This window comes from Camponotus vicinus, unplaced genomic scaffold (genome assembly GCF_025532165.1).
Source record: "Camponotus vicinus isolate PSW18456_S1 unplaced genomic scaffold, iyCamVici1.0 SCAF_7, whole genome shotgun sequence".
NCBI lineage: Eukaryota > Metazoa > Arthropoda > Insecta > Hymenoptera > Formicidae > Camponotus > Camponotus vicinus.
This window is the reverse complement of record NW_028141979.1, coordinates 14,031,410-14,047,941: the sequence shown is the minus strand read 5'-3', so window position 1 is coordinate 14,047,941 and position 16,532 is coordinate 14,031,410. Positions and strand designations below refer to the sequence as shown.

At 33.2% G+C, this 16,532-nt stretch overlaps 1 long non-coding RNA gene across 1 annotated transcript in view; it reads right to left on the bottom strand.

Annotated features, from left to right (window-relative positions):
* Window positions 1–16,532, bottom strand: part of LOC145974546 (uncharacterized) — a 63,916-nt gene that overhangs the window by 31,328 nt on the left and 16,056 nt on the right. The window contains exon 2 of the long non-coding RNA XR_014439728.1: window positions 2,114–2,290. This is a non-coding gene — a long non-coding RNA (uncharacterized LOC145974546). The remainder of the gene's footprint in view (window positions 1–2,113; window positions 2,291–16,532) is intronic.

The window sequence follows — 16,532 nt, the reverse complement described above, 5'->3', positions numbered from 1 at the left end:
TGGTGTAAAGAAAACACATAATTGTTTCGAAAAAAAAATGTAATTTTTAATTGCAAATTACATTTTTCTTTTTCGAAACAATTATGTGTTTTCTTTACACCAATTGATTCCTCTCATTATTTTGTATAGAAAAGTATTAAGGTTAGATAATCGAAAAATGAATATTTTACAAGATATTTTACGGTTTATGTAAAATTAAGAAATTATTTCAAGCCTTATAACTCAAAAAGTACTTGAGGAAAAATATTTTATTATAGCGTTTTGGAAAGTCCTCGAGATAAGCTACAAGAATATGCAATAAAAAATGGAGGGTTCCATTTAAGAAATTGACGGTGACCTTCACGTGACCTTCAAATGACTCTCCAAGGTCAAATCATTGCCACCATCTTATGGCACCCTTCAAGCTATACAACTTTTGTCTGAAACATTTCTTTCTAAAGTGCATAGTTTATGAAATATTCGACCGTATCGGGACTTTTGGGACACCCTGTATATATATTGTATACAGGGTGTCCCATTTTAATCGATCACCCCGAATAACTTTTTTAATTTTGATTGTAGAAAAAAATGTTTCAGACAAAAGTTATATGGTTTCAAGGGGGACATGGGACGGTGCCATTAGTTTGACCTTGAAGAGTCAGCTGAAAGTCACGTGAAGATCACTTCCAACTTTTTAAATGGGGCACCCTATATGCTTTTGCATATTCTCTTAGCTCATCTCGAGAGATTTCCAAAACACTATAATTAAGTTAGTTTTCATTAAGTACTTTCCGAGTTATGAGACTTGAAATAATTTCTTAATTTTACATAAACTGTAAAATATCTTGTAAAATATTCATTTTTCGATTATCTTACCTTAATACTTTTATGTACAAAATAATGAAAGGAATCAATTGGTGTAAAGAAAACACATAGTCATTTTTAAGAAAAAAAATGTAATTGCAAATTACATTTTTTTTTCGAAACAATTATGTGTTTTCTTTAACTGCATTTAATTAGGCATTTAAATGTGTGAGAGAGAGAATAAAAACGAAAAGAGTAAGCGAGATAAAAGTTCAGATGGCGTTACTAACCAACTTACTTATTTCGCGCATGCACACTCTGTTTTGGCCAACACAAAATCGAGAGAGTTGCGCTACTATATATACTGTGCTAATAAATCATCTGTATATACTGTGCTAATATATAAATCATCAGTGTTCGTCACATGGCCCTATTCAGGACACAGTTCTTTTATTTTGATTTTCTACCTTTCTTTTATTATATAAATATTTTTATCATTATCATTGTCATATAAATATTTTTATTACAGTTTTATCCATATGTACACAATTATATCCCAGTGAGAAATAAATTTCGTATCGATGTCGATTTGATGTCGAAAGCATTTGTCGAAATCACATCGATTTAAAGATCGATTTCGATTCGATCATGTCCATAATTTCGATATTTTTTCGACGCTAAAAGAAAATCGCCCCCCACCCTTGATTCTAATATTTGCCGATATATTATTAAGGGAATATTTTAGGAACCTATACTTTAACTATGACATTTATTATCAAAGCTGTAGATAACTTATTAAAGTTTCAGATAACCTTAAATCGAATCTACCTCGATTCAATATCAATCCCAGTGAGAAATGTTGGTCGAATCTACATCGATTCGACCAACATTTCTCACTGGGAATTTGATACAAATTCGATTTGAAGTTATGTGAAACTTTGAACAACATGTATACAACTGTAAATAAGAAATTTTTACCTCCTAATTGAGAGATTATCTGAAATATAAATTATTTAAAGCTTTGATAGAAGTAAATGTCTTAGTCAAAGAATAGCTAAAAGAATATAAAATATACCATTACCATATTGATATATAGTTGTTATAATTTTGTTATAATTTTGTTAATAAAAGCATTACATTTATTTCTTTATATTAACAATACATATTAAGTTACATAAATGAGTACATGGAGGCATCTGAAATTAAAAAGTTGCTAGTTATCACACTATACTGTATTCATATTATTCATTAGCCTAAAAATGTTTTAAAATCTAAAATTTAAATATTTATTTAAATATTTTTTAAATTGAAGCCAGCTATTTAAACATACTTAATTATCCTTTGGCGGTCTTTGACGCAAGGATGTACCGTCACTCTGTTGACGCCATTTTGCATTCGCAAGCCACGAACCAGCCACTTTTTCGGCAGTTGTCAATCAATGCTTCACCTTCAAAACTTCGGCAGTTGTCAATCAATGCTTCACCTTCAAAACTTTGCAATAGAGCACCTAAAATTTAAAAAATTATTATTTATTACACCATAGTCTGCAGTGCATATAACAATTTTTTGGTTTTATATTTTAAACAGATTATTTTCTGACTAACGTATGCACTATAGTGTGTTTATATATGTTAGTCTCAAAATAATCTGTTTAAAGTGTCAAACTAAAAAATAGTTATATTTTAAAATTTATAAACCAACTATCCTCTAATTTAAAGAAAAAAAATCACAATATAAAAAAAGGCGAAATAATAAAAGCATTACATTTATTTCCTTATATTAACAATATATATTAAGTTATATAAACATACTAGAGTAAAATCTTCTTTATAAAAACCTATAAACAACTTGTAATAAAAAAAGGACAGTCTTATAAAACACAGATATCTGTCTTTATCGCAATGTTTTCGATTGTTTAGCAATGATCTCATCTCACCAAATCAAGCTAAGAAACTTGTAATAAAGATATCCATTCTTATTTTATAAAACTATTATTCTTGCATAACTTAGGTTACGGTCGGGGAGACGCTCTGTATGCTGTGAAGCGTTTGATTGACTAATCAGGTTAAAAAAATCTTTACTCCTTTTATCCTGATTGGTCAATCAAATGCTTCAAAGCATCCAGAGCGTCTTCTCAACCGCAGCCTTGGTCAGCCTATTCCTTGAAGGCTCATTCCATCATGTTATGTTATAATGACAATACAAATGCAAGTCAATTAAAACTAAATATTTAGAGACACAGAATTAAGTAGATAAGAATAATAACATTACAATATGTATATTATAAAATATGTATCTCTTTAAGCTTAAAAACACAAATAATAAATTTATTTAAAAACATACCTTGTATAACATCCCAAATTTTTAGCGCTTGAAATTTACGTTTGTTTCCTCGACCTTGAAAACTAAAGTCTTGAGCCAAAGTATTTGTAAGAATTTTTGACATAATTTTTCTCACGGAATTCTCAAGACTAGCAGGGTCAACATATTTGGAAAAATATATGGACTAAAATAAGAAAAAAAACAAAAGAGAGATGAAACACATTTATGCAACAAACTTGTAAAATAATAAAATAATATTGCAAAAACACTTACTGTTGCAGACAAGTTGCCATCATTTCTTAAGAAATTTTCAAGACAGTTCAGCTGCGCTTCAGTATTCACTGGAAGCGATGGAAAATTTGGTGGTTTTTTATAATTTTTTCACCAGGCAATAAAAAATGGTTCAGCTTTTCCTGGTTCATTAAACATATATCCATCTTGCTACTTATAGTGCTAATTTCTTTGTTTATTACACTAAATTCTTTACGAATCAGGTTTTCCAATAAAAAGTCTAAAAATTGAGAAATTATTCTACAAATTAATAAAATAATTCTACAATTGACGAAAAAATACAAAAAAAAATATGCAACTTATACTTACTAATAATTTCATCTTCCATTGATGTGGATTGAGTATTAGTATTTTCTGAAACACTTGACATACAGGGCGATCCTGAAAAACGATCCGTCTATAAAATGACATATTCCTGACACCATTCTAAGACAATTTTTCCTTTATCAAAATTTGATTTGAAGCGTAGTTTTTGAATTATGAGCAAAAATAGTTAGTAAATCACGCGTCGGGTACAGAAGGCAGGCAGGAGCGGCGCGGCGTGCCGCGAGCGCGGGCGCAGCTGAGCGCCCGACGGGTGATTATCACCGCATGAGTCGCTAACTATTTTATCTTATAACATAAAATTATGCTTTAAATAAAATTTTGGTAAAGAAGAAAATGTCTTAGAATTACGTCAGAAATACGTGTTGCTTAAAATAACGTTATTTTAATAATGAAAAGTTGTTCCGGATCGCCGGCCGTCCGACGTTGCAATCAGCTGATTGCTACACGCGATGTGTGTATGGCGGAGTGTGTGCGTAAGAGAGAGAGAGAAAGAGAGAGAAAGAGGGAGAGAGGGAGGGTAGGAGGGACAGACATTCATACACACGCACGCACTTTTTTTCTCGCTCTCTTTCTCTCTTTTACGCAACACTCATACACTCTCTCATTCAGTCTCTCACTCACACTCTCTCGGTCACTCACTCACTCACTCACCTGCTTACTCACTTGCTCATTCACCTTGTAGCAGCGTAGCGAATCTTCATGCTATGTATTGTTGTATCTGCTGCACGGTTATGATTGCTAGAGATGCGCGACACATTGAAATTTTTTCGATTATTAGTCTCACACTCGATTGACACAATACAGATTACGCGATAACGAGTTTACTGTTTATTCACTCACTATTGATTTATCGATACCAAAAATTACTTTCAAAGAAACGCGAATGCAAACAGCACATGACTCGACGCGAAGCGACGGACCGCGGAGACTGCGCGACCACAAGAGTTATGTTGCCAGAAACGCGACACGCGACATCTAACAAACGACTTGCGCGTGGCGCGTGATTGACGCGAGATAAGACGAACGATCGGGTAAAACCTTCGCATTGCGAATGCGGTAGGAAACATGAAACGTATAATGACATACTTAAAAAATTAATTATTTATTATAAATAATAACTATTAATAATTTCAAATTATAATAAATAATTATTATTTTAAAAAGCATGTGTTATACGTTATTACGTTTTCGAAATTATTGCATTCACGATGCGAAGATTTAAGTCAATCGCAAGAATAATGTAATTAAAATTACATTTGGAAAAATTTATTTTTATTCTGCTCACAATGAAATGTTCCAACGTGAAAATGTATTGGTCGCTCTGAAAAGAGCGGATTGACTAAAAAAAATTTTAAAGCAGATGCTCAAAATGCCCGCCATCCATCCTAATGCAAGCTCTCATGCGTTTTAATAAGTTTCTTTCGACGTTTTCCATTATTTCTTCGTCAATATTCCAAATAGCGAATCGTAATCTTGTCTCCAGATCTTCAATATCTTCGGGAAGCGTTTTATAAATTACTTCCTTGCAGTATCCCCATAAGAAAAAATCTAGAGGATTGAGATCCGGAGATCTTGCGGGCCAACGTATCGGGCCGTACCGACCCATCCAGCGTCCGGGAAAATTCTCGTTTAAGTAATTCGTAACGCTCCTGGCGTTGTGTGGCCCAGCACCGTCTTGTTGGAAGATAATATCGTTTCTTTCAAATAATGGCACATCTTCTAAGAAATGTGGTAGATTTTCTGTTAATAAATCGACGTAGATTCTTCCAGTTAAAATATCTGGAAGAATAACTGGACCAAGTATTTCAGTGCCCATTATTCCAGCCCATACATTAATCTTCCAACGAGTTTGAAAATTTCGAAATCGCGTGACTCTGGGATTTTCTTCGCTCCAAAAGTGCATATTATGCACATTAAAAATTCCTTCTTGTGTGAATAGCGATTCATCGCTGAATATCACACGAGAGGAATATCTGGGATCTCGATCGACGTTTCGCAGAAAATTTTCGCAAAACGTTCGTCTTGCAGGGTAATCTGCTGGTCGTAAATGCTGCACGCGTGTATAATGAAACGCGTGCAACTTTTCTTCTTTTAATATTCTTTGTACGATTGTATAGGATAAATCGTGTTCTCGAGCAACTACCCGAATACTTGTTTCGGGATTATCCTCAAAAGTACGTATAACTCTCTCCGTGTTCCGTACATTTCTAACATCGCGATTTCTCCCAGCGTCGTGTTTGTTCGGCAGGACACTGCCAGTATCATACAGTCTTTGAGCTGCTCTAAGTATGACGCGACCCGATGGATGTCTTCGGTTTGGATATAATTCGGCGTATCTTCTTGCAGCAGGGTTTTGCTGCCCGTGACACTCGCCAAGTGCCATCAACATGTCATAATATTCTTGACTTGTGTACGCTGCCATATCTTCTTCGCGCTTATTGATAATCGCTGATAATCGCAGGCTTATTGATTGCATCATCGATCGTGCGTCTAATTTATACGATCTTCACTGAGGATCTATGCCCCTCCTCGCCTCCCGCGACCAATCGCGAATGTAGCGGACGCTAATTAGTGATTGGTCGCGGGAGGCGAGGAGGGGCATAGACCCCCAGCGAAGATCGTATAAATTAGACGCACGATCGATGATGCAATCAATAAGCCTGCGATTATCAAGACGAACGTTTTGCGAAAATTTTCTGCGAAACGTCGATCGAGATCCCAGATATTCCTCTCGTGTGATATTCAGCGATGAATCGCTATTCACACAAGAAGGAATTTTTAATGTGCATAATATGCACTTTTGGAGCGAAGAAAATCCCAGAGTCACGCGATTTCGAAATTTTCAAACTCGTTGGAAGATTAATGTATGGGCTGGAATAATGGGCACTGAAATACTTGGTCCAGTTATTCTTCCAGATATTTTAACTGGAAGAATCTACGTCGATTTATTAACAGAAAATCTACCACATTTCTTAGAAGATGTGCCATTATTTGAAAGAAACGATATTATCTTCCAACAAGACGGTGCTGGGCCACACAACGCCAGGAGCGTTACGAATTACTTAAACGAGAATTTTCCCGGACGCTGGATGGGTCGGTACGGCCCGATACGTTGGCCCGCAAGATCTCCGGATCTCAATCCTCTAGATTTTTTCTTATGGGGATACTGCAAGGAAGTAATTTATAAAACGCTTCCCGAAGATATTGAAGATCTGGAGACAAGATTACGATTCGCTATTTGGAATATTGACGAAGAAATAATGGAAAACGTCGAAAGAAACTTATTAAAACGCATGAGAGCTTGCATTAGGATGGATGGCGGGCATTTTGAGCATCTGCTTTAAAATTTTTTTTAGTCAATCCGCTCTTTTCAGAGCGACCAATACATTTTCACGTTGGAACATTTCATTGTGAGCAGAATAAAAATAAATTTTTCCAAATGTAATTTTAATTACATTATTCTTGCGATTGACTTAAATCTTCGCATCGTGAATGCAATAATTTCGAAAACGTAATAACGTATAACACATGCTTTTTAAAATAATAATTATTTATTATAATTTGAAATTATTAATAGTTATTATTTATAATAAATAATTAATTTTTTAAGTATGTCATTATACGTTTCATGTTTCCTACCGCATTCGCAATGCGAAGGTTTTACCCGATCGTTCGTCTTATCTCGCGTCAATCACGCGCCACGCGCAAGTCGTTTGTTAGATGTCGCGTGTCGCGTTTCTGGCAACATAACTCTTGTGGTCGCGCAGTCTCCGCGGTCCGTCGCTTCGCGTCGAGTCATGTGCTGTTTGCATTCGCGTTTCTTTGAAAGTAATTTTTGGTATCGATAAATCAATAGTGAGTGAATAAACAGTAAACTCGTTATCGCGTAATCTGTATTGTGTCAATCGAGTGTGAGACTAATAATCGAAAAAATTTCAATGTGTCGCGCATCTCTAGCAATCATAACCGTGCAGCAGATACAACAATACATAGCATGAAGATTCGCTACGCTGCTACAAGGTGAATGAGCAAGTGAGTAAGCAGGTGAGTGAGTGAGTGAGTGACCGAGAGAGTGTGAGTGAGAGACTGAATGAGAGAGTGTATGAGTGTTGCGTAAAAGAGAGAAAGAGAGCGAGAAAAAAAGTGCGTGCGTGTGTATGAATGTCTGTCCCTCCTACCCTCCCTCTCTCCCTCTTTCTCTCTCTTTCTCTCTCTCTCTTACGCACACACTCCGCCATACACACATCGCGTGTAGCAATCAGCTGATTGCAACGTCGGACGGCCGGCGATCCGGAACAACTTTTCATTATTAAAATAACGTTATTTTAAGCAACACGTATTTCTGACGTAATTCTAAGACATTTTCTTCTTTACCAAAATTTTATTTAAAGCATAATTTTATGTTATAAGATAAAATAGTTAGCGACTCATGCGGTGATAATCACCCGTCGGGCGCTCAGCTGCGCCCGCGCTCGCGGCACGCCGCGCCGCTCCTGCCTGCCTTCTGTACCCGACGCGTGATTTACTAACTATTTTTGCTCATAATTCAAAAACTACGCTTCAAATCAAATTTTGGTAAAGGAAAAATTGTCTTAGAATGGTGTCAGGAATATGTCATTTTATAGACGGATCGTTTTTCAGGATCGCCCTGTATATAAATTTTCTCCGTGATTTGTAAAGAAATTATGACAAGCCGACTGAGAAGAGGTATGACTACTGGCGGGACTAAATGTAGACAAGTTTGTTGATGTATAAATCTCACCACTGACAGATGGCGAGACTACTTGAGTATCTCTAGATTTTCCTTCATCTGTGACAAAATTTTTAGATGGAGTAAATAAGCTTGACAATTCATCTTGTTCTACAGTCCTTGTGGAGATGGAAGAGAAAGATTTCTTTTCCGAATTATGTTTTTCCCCTTTAAATTTCTGTTTCTTGTTTTTTTGCTTTATTTTCTTAAATATTTCTCTTTTCTTTTCGTCATCCTTCTGCGAAGTTATTTTTTTAAGAAAATTTGCACGGTCTTTGTTGGAATCTTTGACAGAAGGCAAAAAAGTAGGCTGCTTAGATAGTTGAGGTATATGCTGTCTTGTAATCTTATCAGGTGACACCTGAGGTTTTTCTGGCAATGGAACAGGAGGAGGAGCTTTTATTGCAGTTTTAGATTTATTGGAAGTTTTTTTCAGAGTATTACAGTAATCTGATTTCTTAATCGTTATTTTTCTTTTGATGTTGAAGTTTAAGTCAATTTCTGGCTCAAACTCCTTATCTGATGACTCAGAGTCCAAATGAGCTGGTTTTTTTTTTTTCTGAAACCTTTTCCCAATTGATTATCTGTTTCATAATTCGAATCAGCTATATACATTTTGCAAGCATTTGCAGCATCAGTATAAGTAGCTGTAAAAGAAAAAATGAATGAGACAATGAAAATATACTTATTTAGCAGACTATCAGCAAAGAATATTAAACTAATAAAAGATTTTTTGTTTCGTTTAAACATTACAAAATAATCATAAAATATATATTTAATATTTTACTTATTAAGTATATTGTAAAACATTACAATAATTTTTTATTTTTTATATAAATATTCAATTTGTAATTTAAAAGTAATTAATTTAAAATTCTTTCTTTAACTTTACGTAAAATAATTTTATCAAAAGATAGAAATCTTTGTTTTTCAGAATTTGAGTTTTCAGCAATATTGATACATTTGTCACACATAACATTAATTAATATGTAAATTAAAAATCTTCTTTTTTTAATTTTCATATTAATTAATGTTATGTGTGAAATAATAATAAAAATATAATTAATAAAAAATATTAATGTGCGATAGTAACCACTGACAATAGTATTTACCATAAAATCTTTTAATTTTGATAAATTTTTCTGACCAATCTGATTTCAATATTGCTTCCTTTTTTACAAGGATAGACGGATTTAATGGTGGCCATTTAATTTTTGCTATCATTTTATCATCAATTTCTGTAATTATCCATTTAGCAAGCCCTATATCATAAAATATATCTTCTTCGTCCTTTGGTTCGGTACCATCATCATTCAAATACTTGAATACAATAAACTGCAAAACAACAAAAGAAGCATTAAATAAATATTACAATATAACTAAAAAACAATTTTATAAAATTCTCAGGCAATATATCAAAAAGTTACATCAATAAATAATACTAATTATATAATTGGTTTTTTGATCAAATACAGATTTAAATATATATTTTGAGCAACATGTGTTAAAAAAGTATTATTTAGGATAAAATTTATGATAAAAATTTTCTTCCACCAACATACATACAACATACACAAACACATACATACATGAAGAATTTTCTCTTTGTACAGAAATGTTTTTAAAAAATCCAACTAATGAAACCAACTAATGAAGAAAAGACAAAAATTTTCATACAAACATTAGATATTAATTCAAAGTTTGATTTATAAAAGTGACAAAATGAAATATGTTTAAAAATCTTAATTACTTACGGATAAAACAGTAAGCCTGTAAAAAATTATCTGAATAAGGGCATGCTATGTAAGAGAGGAACACATATATAAGCATCACCATCAGGCATGAGCCAACATTTACATGCAATTTCGGTTAGAAGAAAAATTTGTCTTTCCTCATTCTGATGTGCAACTTTGAGAATTCCAAGATTAGAAGAAGGCAAAGGATATTCATATGCATCCTCAGCAACAGAAAAGGAAAAACCAATAAAGTATACTTTATCTTGTACATGCACAATATTTAGAAGAACTGCAATAGTATTATTATAAGTTTTAATACAGGCATCTTTCTCATTGCATTTAAATATAACATCATTGACACAGATTCTCCTGAACTGAGTCCCATCCACAACCTCATTTACGACATGTTTTTATCGTTTCCAAGAAAGCACAACTACATTTTCTCCATTTTCTAATATAACATCAATTTGTCCCTTTTCCAAATCACGAAAAGCTACTTGTTTCAAGGGTTTGTAACCAGACTTCAATGATGCTTTGATAGATTGTAATTTATTTTCAAACTGAAATGCACTAAAGCCATCCAACTTTCCATGAGCCTCGCATTCATTAGCAAGATGAGACAAGGAGTGAATATTATAAACAACAAATTTTTGTCCATAGATAGCAGCGGAATGGGAAATAAATGTTCTTAGTAGTGTATTGGCATAGTTACAATACATTTGCACCAAAAGCGGGCTATTCAAAATATAAATTGCACAGTGCAAAAGTAAAAAATGTTTATACACTTCATCTGCTACAGAGTCTCTGAAAACTAACATACCATCATACAGCAATATCCGTCTAAATTGCCTTGTAAAAAGAAAGATCAGCTAAGATCCTTGGCGGTCTGTTGAAGTCTCGAGGGCAGGAACCTTTCAGCCTCAGCAACTTCTGAGAAATTTTCTATTGTATTGTGATGTAACTTCCAAGGTCCATTCCATTTTTTCCAAGCAAGAATTAATCGTTTAAAAACACCAAAGTACACCAAATGAAGACTATCCAAACGAAACTGGGAAACTAAACCAGCTCCAATCACTTCCAACCGTGAACGGCCAGTATGATGATAAGGTTGCTCTTGATCAAGGAAGGACTGATCTGTTCTGAGAATTCCATCCAGTTCCATATAAGTCATTCTATTATCAATGTATTCCCCAACTACTTCACATTTCTCACAAGCACAGTAGCCACCATGTTCGATGCAACATTTCACCTTGGATCGAGCAGGCGCATCCAAGATATAATGTCTAATTGACAATCTGTAGCTCACACCATTTCGTACATATCCATTTCTACGTAAGTCAGCCATCTCTCTCACAAAATCATTGAGCAAGTCATTCATATCAGGATCTTGGTTTCCTTTAAAAATACCTATGATAAAAGGCTCATTTTTTGATGTTACAAGTTTTCCAAGAATGGGCCAAAATCTTTCTGAATTACTTTTAAATAAGGGAAGGCCATCAATATTAATATCAATCAAAATTTCATAAAAATTTTGTAGATATTCGTCTAAATTCATTAGATCTAAGTTTGAAGCTATCCCTTTATACCATAACTCTCCTCCATTAATTTCTTTTATATTAATTTGATTTGGAGTCTGCAAGAGTGTCTTATAACTAAGTGGTACAATAGGGAACACATGATGAAACTTTGCAAGTAAAGAATCAAGCTTCCGCATTGACATGGTGCCTCCTTCTTGAACCCATTCACGCAAAATTCTAATAACATATTGGCCTCTTTCATTTTCATTAGCAAATTGTAAATGCTCCTCTTCATCAATGTCACTGTTATTTTTACTAGAATTTGAATCATGAGATCTTGGATCAGATCTTGAATCTTCACTATCAACACTATTGTTGTCAGTTATGTTTATTATGCTTTCAACTTCAGTACTCAAATCTCCATCACTATGTGCAATATTAATATTTTCATTTCTTTCATTACTAAAATCTGTTTCATTTTCTGAAATATTAATATTTTCTTTTTCATTCACTTCTAAATTCATTTTATTATTATCGCCATTCTGACCACAACTGCTGTCATCTGAATCGCTTTCAATATATCGCTTGTTTACAACAGATGCTAAATTTTCTAAACGAGTTCGTTTTGCAATTAACATTTCCACTCTGCGATTCACGGTCCGTTTTAGCGATTGAATGTTTATCTTGATATATAATATAAAATAAAATGTGAATTAATATTAAATTATGTTATATATTTATTTACTTTTAATATTAATGTTAACAATAATAGAAAAAAGTTTATAAACTGATTAGCAATGATACAAAAGTGGCTTATAAATTAAACAAATTGTTATATATTTATTTACTTTTAATATTAATATTAAAAATAAATAAATATATAACATAATTTGTTTAATTTATAAGCCACTTTTGTATCATTGCTAATCAGTTTATACACTTTTTTCTGTTATTGTTATCAATCCAAAATAGAATCAGAATGGCAAAACTGTAAACATTATATATGCTATTGTACATACATAATTGTATACCCTATTAATTTGCAATTAAATTATAAGTCTTACTATAAATACAATTACTATTTAAATATTAGAAACAAAAATTAGCGAAAAGTAGTAAAAATATAGAAAAATATACAAACAAAATATACAGAAAAATATACAAAAGACAAATTATATAAATATTATTGACTACCGATTTAGCAGAAATTTAACCGGACTAATGTAGGCCTTTCTAATTTTAATGAATTATTATTTTCATGTGTAATTTATTATCATACGAATTTCATGTTTTCCTATCGGGATAAGAAAGTTACAATTAGGCTGGTATTCATAGTTCGATCTTATATTTAAGATAATCTTAAGTTCATCTTCAAATAATCCGTAGCTAATAAAATGATATAATACAATATTTAAGACGAAACATAAAGAATTTAAGACAATCTTAAATATAAGATTGGAGTATGAATACCGGCTTTATTAGAGCCACTTTGAACAAACATCGATCAATTTAATCAGAGGTCCAATATTCAAAAGGAGAAATTGTTTTATGTAACTGTCCTATTGGATATCGGATGTCTGATTAAATTAACCGAACTTGGTTAAAGTGGGCCTTAAAATACATTAAAACATACAACACAACAAAAATATTTCATACAAAACAAATCACTCACAGGCCTCTCATCATCTCCCATGATGCTGAGCCTATAGATCGTCCTATCAGTGTCAGTAGTATGTGCATATGAAGAGTACAGACCTATAATTATCTGCATCAGCAGATAATTTAGGTTGCAACAAATCTCCTTTGTAGCGACCTGTATGTGTGTGAAGTTGGCATCTCCAGTCTCAGCATTTCACAAATAAACGTCAGATTTTGTTGCATCCAGCATAGTTCTACAGTTCCTGATAGGTTTTAACAATAGTTCCGTCGAATTAATTATAAATATTTAATTTTTAAAAAATGAGATGCCAACTTCCGAAAACATCCAACAGCATCTCATCATATTTCAAATATCTGATCACAAAGCAGTAATATTCCGCAGAGTTCTATTGCCTACGCACATTCTGTCAATAGGTCTGACGATTAAACTTCGTAGAAAATAATTTGTCATCACAAAACATATTTACGCGTATAGGGGTGAGATACTAGTCGTAAATCACAAGTTCTGGCGATTTTAATTGTTTTTTCTAGTAAATTGATACTTCCTCTTTACGGTAGAAAAGAGTTCTCGATGATACAGTTAATAATTAATTTTTTAAACAATTTAGAATCAACGAGAGGCCTATACATAAGATGCTAGTCCTAAATCGGCAGTTCTAGCGATTTCTAATGGTTCTTCTAATGCCCTGCGAATAAATATGAGAGGCTGGCTATAAATCGGCAATTTTTTAAAACTAGTTTTGCCTTTAAACTAGTTCTGCCTGATAATACTAGACTGTATCACACAAATATGGGAAAAGTCTATACCACACAAATCGTGAAATTTTTCGTCTTATTTCTGTCATTTTCTTATGAATGTTTCATGTAAAATGTGAAACCAATTGTTCGTGATATGCTGTAGAAGATGTAAATTCTAGTTCTACAAGTGCTCCAATCGATTTTCGTACTTGTATTTCAAAATTTCCTATTGATTGCATATTAGTATTTTATTTGTCGGATTGATTTTTCTTACTCTTTGCATTACCCGGAACCAACGACGGGGACGTGGTAAGATTTGGCTCCATTTTTTCTTTTTTTTGTTTTTTTTTATTAAAAAAATTTTTTTTATTTTTTTTATAATTTTTGATATATATATATATATATTTTTTGTTTTTCCTTTTTAGTATTCTTATCCTATGCTTAAATATTTTATAAATTTTTTCTTTGGTTATTTTATAGAAGTTTGCTCTGAAGAAATTCACGTAATAAAACTAAATATAGTTAACGTAATAAAACAAAATACATTTGCGTAATAAAACAAAAATTATAATAATTGTACCATTAGCAATAATAATTTCAGTAAAAATGATAATAATAATAATTATTTCATAATAGTTTCACATTCAATCTCAGATTTTAGATGCAAGAAACCTGCTATCTGTGTGTCATCACACAATCCCTTACCGTTTTTCGCCTGAAAATACATAAAAAATTAAATGTGGTTGGATTGTTTTGTTAGGATTTACGCTCTCACAAGTTAGTCCAACATCATTGTACTCATGCCAGTACAGACCAGATTTAGCATAACCGATATAGTGCCCTGGCTTCCAACCTACAACTCCGGCTAATACGTATATGCGGTCGTTAACAATGACGGTTTGGGTTATTGATCCAAGAGTGTGATAAAGAATTTTGTTTGGGATCTTGTATCTATCATCTGTTAAAACTGTTGTGTCAATAGTTACGTGTGATCCGTATTCGTTTTTGTTCTCAATCAGTGTAGAACATTCTCGGCATATACGTTTAGTTTTATGTCCATCGTCTATTGCCTGTTGCATCATACCAAAGCCTTGGGACAGTATAAGGTCTACGTTGATACTGAGGGTAACGTTTTGCCTATCGAAGGTGTAGCCGCATTGACAGGAAACTTTTGTTTTATAGCTTGACAGGTCACTGAGAAGGTATTGTGCTAAGTGGACTACATTGTAATAAGTATCTAACCGTTTGATTGTTCTTGTGAATAATTCCACTTTAAATAATCCTATGTCGGAAAGTATTTATGCTCTTTTTCGGTAATTATCCGCCATTAATTTCAGTTTGTCTGTCAGTATTTTCATAGCCAATCGTACAGTTTTGTTCGCTGATTTATCAATTATTTCGCAATAGACTTGATTTGATGCTATCGCGCTCATGATAACTCGAAATAATGAATCAAATGCACAAGTATTTCGTACGTTGAGCCTAAGCTTTCCGAGAATTACGGGATCACAAAACAAGCCATTTTTAAATGCCGGCTGCTTTGATACCTTTGTGTCCTTGATAAATTCTCATTCCGGACATTTATCCAAATATGAAGGCTTTGCTCTTTTCTTTACCGGAGATTTATTTAATTCGGCAATACATTTTGATTCGGCTTTTCCACGCCAGTTCTCGCACGTATTCCATATAATGCAATCATTGGCTGTACTTGAATGTATATCAGTGCTGTGCATGTCTAAATCACTTATCGATCTTTTCCCAGCATCGTCGTCATTGGTAAAAGCAGAAACTTTACTGTCAAAATTGTCTGTCGACTGTGTATGTTCATATTGATTTACTGGTGACTTATCATTTTTTTTGCGATACATCGCTTTCTTTATAATATTTTCCGTTTTTCAAGTCTCTTTCTGACTCAATATTGGATGTTATTTTTAGCTCGTTGGTTGCAGGATCGATTTCGGATTCTAGAAAACTATGGATATCTGATTTAGATTCGTCTTCTTGAGTGATTATTCTCTTTAAGTCCGTCTCATTCTTTGATAGATCATATTCGTTTGAAGCCAATTTTATTTTACCATCAAGATAATCGAGATGTTGGAAAACGAATTTGTCAATACGCATTGGCAATTTAATGCTAAAAGCACGATATTTCAAATCGGCAAACTCGGATTCAACTGACGCAGACGTTGCGATTATCGAACTTTCTTGGAAGAAGGATCGCATAATGCCAGTCTATAGCGGAAGATACGGTAATAAACGTTTTTTCAAACAACGAGCGAATTCGGGATTGTAACATCCATTAATTATGTTTCCGGTATTCGATTTTCTACCTATATTCTCTGCATTAGAATATATTTTGTTCGTTCACATCTGCCAATCCGAATCAACAATATCGTCCTCCGCATCGCT